This window comes from Mytilus edulis, chromosome 5, assembly GCF_963676685.1.
Source record: "Mytilus edulis chromosome 5, xbMytEdul2.2, whole genome shotgun sequence".
Taxonomy (NCBI): domain Eukaryota; kingdom Metazoa; phylum Mollusca; class Bivalvia; order Mytilida; family Mytilidae; genus Mytilus; species Mytilus edulis.
The window spans coordinates 91,383,085-91,396,339 of record NC_092348.1 but is presented as its reverse complement, the minus strand read 5'-3'; the positions used below and the strand labels follow the sequence as shown (position 1 = coordinate 91,396,339).

General features: G+C 31.2%; 1 long non-coding RNA gene across 2 annotated transcripts; it reads left to right on the top strand.

Annotated features, from left to right (window-relative positions):
- The first annotated feature begins 594 nt into the window (after nucleotides 1-594).
- Nucleotides 595-12,800, top strand: LOC139524811 (uncharacterized). Of its 2 annotated transcripts, XR_011664866.1 has the most exons (6): nucleotides 595-790; nucleotides 4,604-4,664; nucleotides 5,225-5,369; nucleotides 8,137-8,202; nucleotides 10,908-11,040; nucleotides 11,796-12,800. It is a non-coding gene; the product is annotated as an uncharacterized lncRNA (long non-coding RNA). The 2 variants fall into 2 exon arrangements; XR_011664867.1 differs by lacking the exon at nucleotides 10,908-11,040.
- Nucleotides 12,801-13,255: the final 455 nt, after the last annotated feature.

Genomic DNA, 13,255 nt, shown 5'->3' with positions numbered 1-13,255 from the left:
AACATAATATTATTACAGTTCCTCTAACCAGGAGGACAGACTTTCAATGATATGTATCGTATAAATCTACACAATTTTTCTAGTTCTACAACATTTTCAGATGAGAATTCATTTTTAAATTTAATAATGTTAGCATTTTGTTTACAATAATGTGGTAAATATTTTTCTCTTTCAATGTTAAAAAAAATGCATGACAAAATGTAGTGAAATTCATCGCCAATATCTCTTGAGTTGCAGAGATGACAAGACCTTTTCGATCTCGGAATAGTTTTCCACCTTCCCGTCTCCACTGGCAAACGATGATTTCCGCATCTAAATTTACACAAAGTATATAAAAAATTAAAAGGCAAAATCGATAAATACTTTTCAAATTTAAATTCAGTCTTGAAAATTCTATAACATAAACTTTTTGAGGATTGATGTAAATCTTCACCCAATCCTATACCTTTTAGCTTATAATATAAGAAATTTATTAGGTTTTTTAGCCTTCTTATATAACTAACAAATTAAGACCGTGGGACCATACGGTCTAACAAATGTCTTATAGAAGCAATAATAAGTATCATAATCCGTACTTCATCAGCATAACTGTAAGACGTTACCGCATCCGTTTTAACTTTTATATGGTTTTATATGAGCAAGCTGTCGCCATTATCACGAAGACCAATAATGGCAGTATTTGACAGGGAGAAACAGATAAATAGTGAATATAGTTGTAAATTATACTATAAATTAGAATTCAGTCGAAAATAACACCTTGATGATCGAGATTGTTTAGTCTGCATAGTGGGTAAATAGTTTCGTGAAATCGGTAAAAAGAGCAACGTGCAAGAATTTTTTTTATTCCGTTCTGTGTATTTTTTTGTGGACCAATAGGCTAATAAGAGAGAGCCCGCTGCCCTTCGGAAATGGGTAATGATTCTCGTTACTGACTTTACAAATGGTGTACTCTTAAACTTAAGATTGTAGAGAGACATGATTATGTTTTATTGTATGGCATTGGATCTGTCAGCTGTCATGCATGTTGTTGAAAGAAGTTTAGGGTTATTAATTAACCAATTTTAAGCATTGTACAAATATACGTCCCCAATTCAAATGCATTGATCTTAAAAAAAAAAAGGGGGGGGGGGGGGTTCCAACCTCCTGAACCCTCCCTCTGGATCCACCACTGGTACATATGTATATTCATGATATCTTTTAAGATTGTATTGTTAATAAGGGTAATTTACAAAATGTAGGCTACACAACTGAGTATATAATACCAGAACTCCATTACTAGAGGAAGTCTACAAGCTGTGTTATATATAGTCCGCAGGCAATCAGGTCACATTGTCCCAGCCTATTCACAGTGGAAATCACTGTACAATGTACATGATGTAGGTGGCCCTCCAAAATCTTGTTTTGCTACTTATGAATCATGGGTTTAAAATATTACCATAAAACAGACAGTTACTAAATAGTCTCTCTCAGTTTTAAGCTCACCTTTCCTAAAAAAACATGGATGGCAAAGCTAGATACATGTATAGAACATAGGGGTAAAATGGGATTATATCTGAAAATTAAAGCATTTAGAGCAAATCTGACATGGCGTAAAAATGTTTATTAGCTGTACATCTATCAGCCCTGAAATTTTCAGACAAACTCGTCAACTGATTGTTGGGTTGCTGCCACTATATTAGTAATTTTAGGGAACATTTGCAGTTATTGGTTATTTTCTTGAATATTATTATACATGTTATAGATAACGATTAACTGTTCACAGCAAAAAATTTCAGCGAAGTAAGATCTACAATTAAGTCAATATGACCAAAATTGAATGTATCCCTTAAGGAGTTATTGGCCTTTAAATATAAAAAAGAAGATGTGGTATGATTGCCAATGAGACAACTATCCACAAAAGACCAAAATGACACAAACATTAACAACTATAGGTCACCGTACGGCCTTCAACAATGAGCAAAGCCCATACCGCATAGTCAGCTATAAAAGGCCCCGATAAGACACGAGAAAATTAAAAGCCATTTTACACAGTTTGTTCATTTTGTTTGTTAGCTTTCAAAAATCTTCTTCTCTGAAACTACTGAACAAGTTGCAGGCAAACTTATTCTAAATGATCCTAAGTGTTTAATTTTGTGTTTTGTAAAAAAAAACATGGCCACCATGGCTTAAAAAAAAAAAAAGAACATTGGCGGATCCAGGGGGGGGGTTCTGGGGGTTGGAACCCCCCTTTTTTTTGGGCCGATCAATGCATTTGAATGGGGACATATACATGTAACTGGAACCCCCTTTTATCCTGGGTTTGGAACCCCCCTTTTAAAATGGCTGGATCCACCACTGTATAACATAGGTAAAAATGCAGTTTTTGTCTTAAAATGTATGTTTCAAAAACTGAAGCGTTTAGAGCAAATATATGTTATCAAAATTTAATTGTTCATTAGGTCAAGATTTATCAATCCTGAAATTTGCAGATGAATGGAACAACCAATTGTTGTGTTGCTGCCACTACATGTATATAGTAAATTTTGGAAAAATTGCTGTTTTTGGTTATTTTCTTGAATATTATTATAGATAAAGACTGTAAACAGCAAAAATGTTTAGCAAAGTTAAAAGACCAAAATTGTCAATTGACCACTTAAGGAGTTATTGCCCTTTAAAGACAACTTTGCACAATTTGTTCATCATATAAAATTAAAGATGTGGTGTAATTTCCAATGTGACAACTCTTCACAAAAGATCAAATGACACAGAAATAAACAACTATAGGTCACCATAAAGCCTTCAACAATGAGCAAACCCCATACTGCATAGTCAGCTTTAAAAGGCCCAGAAATGTCAAATGTAAAACAATTCAAACGAGAAAACTAACGGCCTTATTAATTTACAAGTAAATGAAAGAAAAACAAATATGTAACACAACAACAAACAAGAACCACTGAATTGCAGGCTCCTGACATGGGACAGGCACATACATACATGATGTGACAGGGTTAAACATGTTAGCGAGATCCCAACCCTCCCTAACATGGGACAGGCACATACATACATGATGTGACAGGGTTAAACATGTTAGCGAGATCCCAACCCTCCCTAACATAGGACAGTGGTGTAATAGTACAACATTGAATCGAACTATAAAAATCAGTTGAAAAAGGCTTAACTCATCAGATGGATACAAATAGAAATATATCTAACAAAAACAGAGTGAAAGTGGCTGGGCACTTATACATCCCAACAACAAAAAGACCATAAGTACAGATCTGAGAGTACTCACGGTTACTGACAGCTAGTTCAAAGCCATTAACAATTAATAAAAAAAAATCATGCATCTAAGACTAAATTATCAATCATTACACATCCAACATCACATGGATTTAGTGTAAAGACGATGTCACGTCATAAACAGTCGGAGAAAAACATGACCTTGTGCAATGCTAAGATAAGGTATCAACAGATTGTAGATCCATGAATTTGCATATATGTATATTATATATAACAATAATATTTAGTTTTCTATAGTTTACTGATAACAAAATCAATATTAATACCAATTCTTTTAGAATAAGTTTGCTAACTTTAAATAATCTTAATATTCAGCTGAAATTACTGAACAAATTTCAACCTAACTTGAGGTGAATTATAATTAGGGTATCTCCAATAAAGTTTATGTTTTATTTTCTGTTTTCCCGAAAAAAACATGTCCACCAGGGCTAAAAATAGAATATAGGGTAGAATGCAGTTTTTGGCTAAATAATTAATTATTTCAAAAACTAAAGCATTTAGAGCAAATCAGAGAAGGAGTTAAAGTGTAATTCATTAGGTCAAGGTCTACCCGCCCTGAAATTATCATCAGGGTAACTGATTTTTAGGTTATTGCCCCTGAATTGATCATTTAAGGAAAATTTGCAGTTTTCAATTATCTTGAATATTATTATAGATAAAGATATTAAACTGTAAACAGCAAATATGTTAAGCAAAGTAAGATCTGCAAATAAGTCTTCTGAACTAAATGTTCAATTTACCCTTAAGGAGTAATTGCCTTTTTCATTCCATTCTCAATATTATTATTTACAATTTGTTCTCTTAAATATTAAAAAATCTTCTCCTTTGAAATTGCTGAATTAAAATCCGCCAAACTTAGGCTGAATGAGCTTTAGAGTATCTAGTATAAATTTTGTGTTCTATTTCCTAGCATATAAAAAACAGCCCTATGGCTAAAAGGAAACTAAGGGGTAAAATGCATTTTTAATTTGAAAAGCAAAAATAATAATTGATGAAGATTTAAGCAAAAAATTACAGTTGAGAGCCTCTTGTTCATTAATTACAAGTATGTATTATATATTCATTAGAATCTGTCATTTTATTAGTGTTTTATAAGCATCCGCTTTTAATTTGCACATTTCCAATTCAATGGACCATGTTTTATCTTTATAAACGTTCGATGTGACTGTGTCACTGTGGGCCAATTAATTCACGGTGTGCTATGCATAAATTATCAAGACCCAGAATTGCAAAAAAAATATTGCTACATGTCATTTTCAATAGCTTTTTCCCTACTGAGGACTGTCTATAAAGCATGATGAATGTATGTCTTTTTTTTTTATAGATAAAATGCCTTTGTTTAGGAAAAGAGGCAGACCTTATTGCCCATGTTACATATGAAAGAGGTAAAAGGAAATTAAAGAAAGGTGTTCAGGTCATAAAAAAAATCAAACAGGAAACAAAACCTACATCTGGACTCTAGCTTGCTTCCAAATTTTCAGGAAATGACCTTAATTCAGATCCTCCTTGTTCAAGTTCAGTGCTTTGTATAGAATATTGCCATAAAATATTGGATGTGAAATACCTGAAAGTATAAGATGTCTACATGTTGATCTTTAATTACGAATGATGTTCTTGTACGATGATAACATTTTGAAAATGTTTTGACTTGTTTGTGATATCAAGAACTTTGTAATAATTTTCAATAATTCAGAGATTAATTTTTTTTTCATTAAAATCAAATACATTGTTACAATACATACAGGAGCAAATCGAACAAGTTGAGATATACGTATAAACACAATAAGATGTTGACAGATTGTTTCTGAAAAAATTCCAGTAGTACATTGTGTACTAGTACTGCTTTTTTCAAAGATAATATTGTAATGGTTTGGGAAAAAAATCCCTCTTAACTATTGAAAGTTAGATAACTATTCACATACATGAATGAATGTTTATTTTTTAGGTACAGATGCCCTTAAAGTTTTTGATGGAGTAAAGAGCAAGATACTATCCCATCCGGCAGTGATACCTTCATGACACTGTATGATTAATTTGACAAAGAATAACAATAGGACACCAACAGTTCACATATGAGAAGATGTTTTAGGGTAAACCACATACTGTGTAGGATGTTATAATGTCCCCTATGAAATGATGTCCAGAGGACATTATTTCATAGTAAATACATGGACAATATTTACTTATTTAGATGTGTCCTGGACACAATTTTCTATGAAAAAATGTCCTTGGGTATGAAAAAGTGTCTATGAACATGAACATTATTTAATACTATAATTCTGTACAGGTGGACACTTTTTTTCAGGACATTATATCCATCAGACATTTTTATGCCCCACCTACGATAGTAGAGGGGCATTATGTTTTCTGGTCTGTGCGTCCGTTCGTCCGTCCGTCTGTCCGTTCGTCCGTCTGTCCCGCTCCAGGTTAAAGTTTTTGGTCAAGGTAGTTTTTGATGAAGTTGAAGTCCAATCGACTTCAAACTTAGTACACATGTTCCCTTTGATATGATCTTTCTAATTTTAATGCCAAATTAAAGTTTTTACCCCAATTTCACGGTCCACTGAACATGGAAAATAATAGTGCGAGTGGGGCATTCGTGTACTGAGGACACATTCTTGTTTTGATATGATCAAAATATTAAATGATGTCCATTGCCTTGTTATTACTGGACATATTTTAACTTTAATACAGTGTTACCTTGACAGAGAGTTGTCTCATTGACACTCATATCTTCCTTATCTTCCTATTTATACTTTTAATATATATATACATGTGTGATGATTTAAATTGAAATAAAAAAGTGACAGATGCTGTTCAGTATTATTTTCCTTGAAGGACACAATTAAATAACAATAACTACAAAAAATTGTCCTGTAGGCATTTCATAACTGTTGCTGTAAAATGCTGTATACGTACGGGACAACATTCCATGGCAAATGGACAGTGTCTAATACCAAAATTCTATATTTTCTATTGCCTTCTTCTCATAATAAATATAGTATAGTTCTTCACATTTGATTTTATACTTAACACTCTTCTTCCTTTTTGTTCTTATCATTAGCTGGGTATTTCTTAAAACTTTAATTTCTCTCTATTTACTTCCATCCTTAATTTTTTGTTTACATATTTATATTAATCAATTTCTAATCAATCCTTCAGATTTTTATTAATATTCAAGTGTAATAAAACTTTTTAATGGCCTTTGTATTACTTCCCTTGGAGGACACAATTTAATAGTGACTACTATGAGAACTTGTCCTGTAGGTGAACACTTTTTCATAACTTTTGCAGTAAAATTCTGTCCAGTTGAGGGACAATATTTCATGGCAATGGACATTATTTAATACCAAAATTCTATGAAAAATTGTCCACATGGACACTATTATGTCTTACAACTGTACAGAAATTATTTAAATAATTTGAAATAAAGATATTAAGCAAAATTTTTAAAATATTGTTGGGCTTTAAATGACACAGAATTAACCACTATATGTCACCGTAAGCCTTCAACAAAGAACAAAACCAACACCACATAGTCAGCTATAAAAAGCCTCAAAACAAAAAATGTAAAACAATTCAAACGAGAAAAGTAATGGCTTAATTTATGTAAAAAATGATATGTAACACAGTCACAGCAACAAAAATCTACTACAGGCTCCTGACTTGTGACAGGCACATACGATTGTGAAGGGTTAAACTAGTTTGAAGGCACTAACCCTTCCCCTAACCTGGAAAAGTGGTGTAACAATACAACATAACAACAAACTATGAAAATCAGTTGAATTTTTTTTAACTCAGCTCAAGGATACAAATAGAAATACATCTAACAAAAAACAGAAAATTGACATGTATGGGTACTGGTACATCCCAACATAAAAATAGAAAAAAAAACAGCCTAATTAATGTACAAAAAAATGAACGAAAAACAAATATTCACAGTTACTGACAGCTAGTTCAAAGCCAATAACAACTTATAAAAAGAATCCTGCATCTAAGACTGATTTGTCAATCAATACAAATGCACCATCTACTGGATTTAGTAAACAGGTGTCATAAAGTAATTCAGAGAAAAAACATGAACTTGTGCAATGCCAAGATACAGGTATTGACAGATTGTAAGATCCATAAATGTTCATATGTATATAACTATAATATTAAGTTCGATTTTAATTAAATAATAAAAAATCAATATTATACCAATAAAAACAAAATTTAAAGACCTAATTACAGTGTTGATTTGGTAACTGTTTCAAATAAGTTTATTTAAAGGATCAATAATTTTACCTGGATCGTTTCTAAATTTCTGTGCTCGGAAAACAACATATGATCAACATATACATTTGACGTACTCATATTTGTTCTTTTTTTCATATGAGGCAGACTTCATACATGTACAGGAGCTTCTAAAGAGGTTTGAAAAGATGGAGATGTGGTATGATTACCAATGTGACAACTAGTCACAATTGATTTTGGGTAGAAGGGAAAATAAGTAATGCCTTCAACCATGAGTATAAAAGACCAAATCAGAAAAAATAATGGCTAGATTTAGGACCAAATAAATTGAAAACAATTTTAATGGAAACCAACCACTCAATTTCAGGCTCCTGGTTCCAGATTTGGGACAGGCACATATTAAATATTCTAATTTGAGATAACTTGTGAGCACTTAACCAAGAAATATTAACAATATGTAACAAAAAATCTCCCCTTTGGCTTACATTCTTGCATAGATTTTCCCATTGGAAACTGACTGAATTAATTAAAAAAATACACATTTATTACTTTTTATTTTTCTCTTTCTTTATCAACTTTAATTAATTTGCTATCATGTTATTGTTTCTTTGTTATTTTTAGGTGAAAATTTAGACAAGCAAAACATGCATTAAAGACTGGCAGTGTTGCTTGGATTTTCTTCAAATGGTAATATCTATAGTAACGTGTTTAATTCATACAAATGTTTTCATTGGCTATTTGTGTTGGCTGATAGATGTATCAATTCGTGCCATTTTTAGCTCATCTGACCCAAAGGGTCAAGGGAGTATTTCTCATCACTTGAAGTCCGTCGTAATTGTCTGTTAACTTTTACAAAAATCTTATCTGAAACTACTGAGCCAAATATAACCAAGCTTGTCCACAACCATCAGTAGGGTATCTAGTCCCAGGACCTGACATGCCAACCATCATAATTGCCATGCATGGTTGTAAATAGTACAGAAGGGCAAATTCAAGTTTTTTTTATTGTCTTAAAAATGCTATAGATAGAGAAATTATGGAAATTGCAGAAGTATTTAGGAGATATTGAACATAAAAATAGATTTTAACCATTTGTTTTTGTTTTTTTTATTGCATTTTCCCCTTAAGGTGGTACCTAACACTACAGGGAGATAACTCTGTAAGGTCAGCTAAATGTTTTAATTACGTTGTGTTGTAAAGGGAATAATTAAGATTCTCAATGATTAAAATTGGTGTTTGTCAAACTGCTATATAACCAGTGTAATTTTCCTAACAAAACGGTTGGTTCAAAATTTTTGAAATTTTTATGTTTTTGTTGAAGGGTCAAAGTAAATACATTGTCAAAATTTTATGAAAATTGAACGAGCCAAATTAATTTTAGTGAAAGTGTTGGGTACCACCTTAAGGTGGCTTAAGAAAAAAATCAGCAAAAATTGAAACATTTGCTTTTTCATTTCAAATTTTATTTATTACACTTAGTGTTACTTTATGATATGGTTAAAAAATCAACCAAAAAAACAATTCGTTTTGGCCCCAGAAGACTTTTTAAAATGTTTATATCATTGAAAATGCTCCAAATTATCATCCTTTGGTGAAAAAAATGCCATTTTTTGCATAAAAATTGAAATAACTTTTTTATCTCATCCACCGGTGACCTATATTTTTTTATTATTGTTTTCAAATGAACTGTACTTAAACTAAACTATTGAAAAATTTAAGCAATTTCAGTAATTTAGTTCTTTTTTTATTTTGATTTTACTTTTTTTTCTCCTATTAGTTCAACAGAAAAAAAGTACTTAAATTAACAGAAATACGTTCTTCTTTCAAATGACGATTGTGAGCTCAAATGAACGGTGACCCCATATTTTTGTTTAATTTTTCTTTTAAGAATAGGATAAAGTTTATTTATGGGAAAGAAAAGCGAAATCCTATATTTAAAAAAAAATGATTTAGACCCACTAGCCCCCTTATTATAACAAAAGCTATAATAGAAGAGAAGCTTACCATAGAAAAATTTTTAAAAGACCAACAGACAACCAATTGTGTAAAACATGTTACACTAAAGACCGACCCTATTACAAACTGGAGGTGATCTAGAAGGGTAGGCAGGTCCTGCTTCACATATGACACCTGTATAGATGTAGAGAAAATTTAAATATAAAAAATGGTCTAGTTTCTGGTGTCAAAATTTATGAAACCTGAAACTATTAAATGTTTCTCTATGTTTGGGACAGAATTAGGTATGTGTTTATGTGAATCACTAACTTATGCAAGACAGGCCCTACACCTGACAACCTCACATTTTTTTAGTTTCTTTGTTGATTTCATAGGTATAGGGAAACCATGAATTTAAATATCAATCAAAGTAAAAAATATCGTGTGGTCTGGTGTGTTTTTGTTGCATCGCATATAATATGTGTTATCCCTTTTAAAAGAAAGTTTTCTTACGTTGACAATATTCTTGTTCACAAAATAAAACAAAATATTTTTTCGTATTATACTAAATTAACTACAGCAATCAAAAAATTGTTAAATTTTACAGATTTTTTAGATTACTACTGGTACGAGACAACACTATTTTTAACATTTGACCTTTGTTTTTAATTTTGTTAAAGCATAAAATTTTAATTATCACATATATTTTGAAATTGTAATATAATCTAGAATGTAATGATATCTCATACATATTAAAGTTTTTATTTTAATATATGAAAGTATAATGCATAATACAACCACCCACATAAAAAAAAATTAATTACCTTCCCTGGGGAACATAGTATTTTCTGGAACTGTCCTTAATGTTTTCTTGGGGAATAAAGTTTTTTCTGGAGCAGCCCTTAATGTTTTAATATAAAAAAATATCTATTTCAAGTTGATAAACACAAAAAAATCCTGTGATATAGTCTATATTACTCCAATCCAGGTTTTACCCTTGTTCTATGTGTATGTTACATACAAACGTATAAAAAAGAAAAGATGTGGTGTTAAGTTTGCCAATGAGACAATTCTCCACCAGAGACCTAATGATGTAGATGTTAATGATAAACCACACATTGAAATGCCTACCTGCTCTTTCTGGATATGACATGAAATTTCATTATTGAAACGAAAACAAATGTAGAGTTTAGTATGACATCCATCATCACTGAACTAGTACATATTTTTGTTTAGGGACCAGCTATTAAAAGCAGGCTTCAGGGCGCGGGATTTTCTTGTTGTATTGAAGACCCATTGGTGGCCTTTGGCTGCTTTCTGCTCTTTGGTCGGGTTGTTGTCTCTTCACAAAAAATCCCCATTTTCATTCTGATTTTTACATTTTACCATCTGTAGCTAACATTATTTTTATATACTCTTCATAGATAAGTTTTTGCAAATTTAACTATCTATTGCAGATGGATTCTATAGTCAGAGGAGAGATGTGATCTTTATTAAGGTCAAGTTACAGTAAATGGGCTATGTCACAGATTTCAGTCAAATTTTGCATATATACAACTCTGGCTCTATGAACTTGTGAAAACCTAACAAGTAATGCATTTATCTTATTTATCATTTGAAATATTACTGATTGAAATCTTTCAAAATGAGTGAACATTTGTATAGAAAGCCCTTAAAATCGGCAAAAACCTTCCAAAATCTGGCTTAAAATTCATCAAATCTCTGATTCTTCTCCATAGTTTTTTTTTTAAAACTATATGTTGTTGGTACATAAATTTCCGTTTTGATGTTGCAAAATAAATATAAGGTCACGGACTTCGTTTGTACAATCAAAATCTGCAACATATAAAAAAGAAGATGTGGTTATAATGATTGCCAATGAAACAACTCTCCGCAAGAGACCAAAATGACACAGAAATTAACAACTACAGGTCAGTGTATGGCCTTCAACAATGAGCAAAGCACATACCACATAATCAGCTATAAAAGGCCCCAAAATGACAATGTAAAACAATTCAAACGAGAAAACTAACGGCCTAATTTATGTACAAAAAATGAACAAAAAACAAATATGTAACACATAAACAAATGAAATCCACTGAATTACAGGTTCCTGACTTGGGACAGGCACATATATAGAGAATGTGGAGGGGTGAAACATGTTAGAGGGATCCAATCCCTCCCCTAATCTGGGACAGTGGTGCTATAGCCCATTTACTGTTCCTTGACCTTAAAATAGATTGATAATTCAAATTGAAAAACTCAATTTTAGCACTAACAGGTTGTTTTGCATTTTATTTATTAAAAATGTTATAATAGCCATGAAACAATAATTTTATTTTCAGGTCATTTAAGAAGAAAATTGATAGAGGAAAGATACAGATATGCAGGAATTTAATATTTGAAATGCACTTAATATTTCTTTTGTATATGACCACCAAATTTTGACTGTCATTATTATGTCTGCCATATAAACAAATATATCTTGTAAAATTTATTCATTAGAGGAAGCTTAAATAACAAATATCTAACCACATTAGGGGGTGCATATACACATAACTAAAAAAAGGCTATTTTAGTCCAGTCAATCTAGCATAAATTTGACCCTAACCTGAAAGTAATTGCAACAGAAGATTTTTAAGGTTTAATCTTTAGCATTATACCCCAAATATGCACAGAACAAAGTCTCATAAAATCTTACTGGAGGAAGACTAAAAAAATCACCATATAAAATTCCTATGGAGATTTGCATTGTAAAGGGATATAACTCTTGCAAAAATGGCAGAAATATCAATAAAAATTGACACAAAATAATAATAATAACTTTGCCGCTTATATTCATCAGAATGTATTGATTCTTGGGTTTTTTTTAGCAGTCTTTAGAGTATAAAAAACAATTCTAAAGGTGTTTTCATATCTTTTATCAAGCTATAATCTAGATTTCGTAATTCATTAGTTGACCATTTATTAAATTTTTCAACATGTCAAGGAAAAGAATCTCAAATTTAATGAAAATAATTAAGCATGTATTCTTTTTTTAGTGGTTTAAAGTTTCTTTAGACAAGTAAGATGCTGAAAAATATAATATACAGATATAGATAATTTCAAATTTTTACATTATTTTTTTCAAAATGGTCACAAAGCTTCTAATTTGCAATTTCTTCAATGAAAAATGCACACAAAAAATAAAACTACCCACAACACTTTGGTTTTGTACATTTCATGAGCAGAAGATTATATGATTTAGTTAAAAAACCAACTTATAACCCATCAAAGTTTCATACTTTACATAAATTTAAAGAAAATCAACCAAAAACTGACCAAAAAAGACATTTTTGTGGAGTTATCTCCCCCTTTGCTGATTTTGAGTTTTCCTCAAGTTAGATTTTATGGGACTTTTTTCTGTGTATATTAAGGGCATAATGCTATAGATTAGAACTAAAACATTTTCTGTTGCAATTAGTTTGGGGCTAAATCTTAGTTTGACTGGACTAATTGTAAATAAGTTTGAAAATAACGCAAACAATTTTTGAAACCTTTTTTAAACATGGTATTACTTTTGTATATGTGACAAATGCAGTTAACAGCAATTTTGTTGCCAATTTACCAACTGTGTAGACGCTTTTACCACTGTTCCTGCACTGCTACCTAAGTCATCAGAAAATAAAACAACACCACAGAACAAATCAATTACACTACAAATCGTGATTGTAGGTAAAACATCAAGAAGCTGTTGCATCTGTAATACAACGAAGAGCCCGTTTGTTAAAATGCCAGACAAGGCCATATTACATGAGTTTGTAAC